This window comes from Diadema antillarum, unplaced genomic scaffold, assembly GCF_040938485.1.
Source record: "Diadema antillarum isolate AM-2024a unplaced genomic scaffold, OU_Dant_1.0 scf00000092, whole genome shotgun sequence".
NCBI classification, from domain to species: Eukaryota; Metazoa; Echinodermata; class Echinoidea; order Diadematoida; family Diadematidae; genus Diadema; species Diadema antillarum.
Window position 1 is genome coordinate 274734 of NW_027270981.1, and position 2767 is coordinate 277500.

The window sequence follows — 2767 nt, forward strand, 5'->3', positions numbered from 1 at the left end:
GCACAGTCCTTGCACATCCCTTCAGCTTTTGAATTCTGATATCTTGCTCGTAGCTCGAGGGAAAGCTTTTAATACCTGAAAGAAGAACTGAATACAATATTTGACGATGGCACTGAGATGTGGACACCTTTGATGACGTTGACCATTTAGTCATAGTCCAAATACTGACAATGAGACTTGAACTGAATATTATCTAGCCCACCTCTATATTAATATTTTAACTTACCTAACTCATCAAACATTGACTTATTCTTTCAAATTCACGCGATATCTGCATGACCATTCTCAAAGCGTTTATTTTCAGGCATTCTTATTACTGGAATGTCGGGGGAAATAAAGAAGAATTGAACTTTTAATTGCTAATATATACAAACATTTATGAGTAAATGAATCTTATTTCCAATCCACGTCAACGTAACGTTATTTGATCCTTGCATGTGTGTTTGATAGTACTATTTGCAGGTCACTATCGTAAGGTAATCAGAAAATATATATTTAGAAAACAATAAGTGTACTTAATCCATATCAGATTTATTAAGAAAAGTATACCTTACGTAAGTATGACCTTACAATGTTTATGGTACGTAAATGACTTGTTAATGACGTAGTCCTTATCGAATAAGTTATGTAAACAGTGATCGCTTTTTGATGGCAGTTGCTCGCCCTTAAGATTTCTCCATTTCAACTCTTGTGCTCTATTATTTATTTGGTTTGATGCGGATTGATGATCAAACTTCGTTATTTTGGCGATTTCCCATAATTACTAAAGGTTCATTCTTGTTGCATCTATGCCTCTGTGGAAAGACACTGCAGGTAGCTTATCTGTGCATTCTGTGTAGGTACAGAGAATTTCATAATGGTTGATGTGTTTTAGAATTATTACCATTATTATTATTTTTGGTCGGAAGTAGTGTAGAGCACGAATTTGCGGCGAATTCTGCTTCTGGGTCCCACATCTATTACAAGGGCATTATTCCAATATTCTATTCTTGGAGTAATATCTCCAGACGGATTCAGAAGTAGTCAATAGTCTATCGGGAGCTTTATCCATCGTAAGTTCTCTGACATACTAACTTGATGTTGTGAAGCGCCCTCTATCACGCCAACGCGCATGCGCGCGCGCACACACAAGCACGCGCATTGTGCACACATAATTTTCTGTCAGATTTTGTGTATACAGACGTGCGCGCGTGTATGATCGCATACCAATGATTTCTGTACACAGTTACGCAGATGCAAAAGGCCAACATTCTTTGTAGTGGTCTATCTTCACGGAGATAATGCGAAATTTTCACAGATGATTTGAAACTCTTTTGGAGATTGTTTGATTTTGTCGTCGCCTGTCGTCAACAACATTTTCTTCGATTATTTCCTGATTTCTTGCTTTATCGACGCCATCAACTGACTGTTAGTGTTTTACTGTTTTAGCTCTACCATTTTTTTTTTTCATCTATGTAACAATTATCAAATTAGTTAAGCCTTAGTGCTGCCGATACTTTGGTATCCTTACCATCATTTTGTTGATGTTGTCACAGTTGATATAACTATAATTCTTATCGTTATTCTTATATTACGATAAAGATTATCATGATGATATTTTTGTTGTTACAGTTATTTTCTTATTATCTTTATTGTTACTATGATAGAGTGGGTGATTGCAAAGGAACTATGCAAGAAAACGTGTGGTGATGCTCCCAAACACGTGACAGTCACTTACTTGTGAGAGAGAACTGTCGATTGGGTTGTTTCTGTGTTGTTATAATGGTATTGATGGAAAACAAATCGGGAAAATAGATTTGAGGAGAAATTATATAATCGAGTCTATTGTATACACGATCATGATTTTGTCTTTTTTCTGAATTTTGATTTGGTATGGATTGTGTAGAAGTTTGCTTGAAGAATGAAGTACACTAGAATAACTGTAAAGACAAGACTCGAATTATAAGTGTTGTATTTATATAATGAATCTTTTAAAAAAATGACACTGTCTAAGAATATATTATATTTTTGACAGTATTTTTATACTCTTTAAGTTATTTAAATGAGAAATACGGTTGTATTTATTGAACTACGAAGTATGACAGACTTTTTTTTCTCATTTTCTGTCCCTATTGAGAAACGATTGAATGAGAAGAGAGACAATCTAGATGCCTTTGAATATGAAGTGTATTATAGTTTCTTTAGAAAAGACTGTGACTACTTGTACATGATATCTGTATATTACATGTATATTTGTCGATTGTCTGAAAACAAACGAAAAAATATACAATGATTTGGGGGAATATCTTATTCACTCTATATTGTTTTGACGTTATTATATCAATAACATTAAAATGTATTCAACCATTTTGCGACTGGCCATGGAGATATTCGATGTATTGAATGCCTATTTTGGATAACGCTCTCTCCACCAGTGTACAACAATGCTGTAGTTCTTCTTCTGTAGAATGAGAGAGAGAAAAGGGAGGTGAGACTATGTAGAGTGTGTGAGAGAGAGAGGAAAAAACTGTCTTCCGTGTATCGATCAAACCACAATCGTCTTGACGATGAATTTATCAATAGCTTCTAGGTAGAACGACCAAGAAATGACACGAATCGAGAAAGACGATGAAAAAAAAATCTCATGCCGAATTTATTGGATTCATGGATGCTTGGAGAAACGAATTAAACTCAAGACGCGCAAGTACTGCCTCTGAATGCCTCTGAGTTCTCCCCCTTCTCGTAGTAAGACGAGACTTTTCAGCTTTTATTTATTCGAGTATTTCTT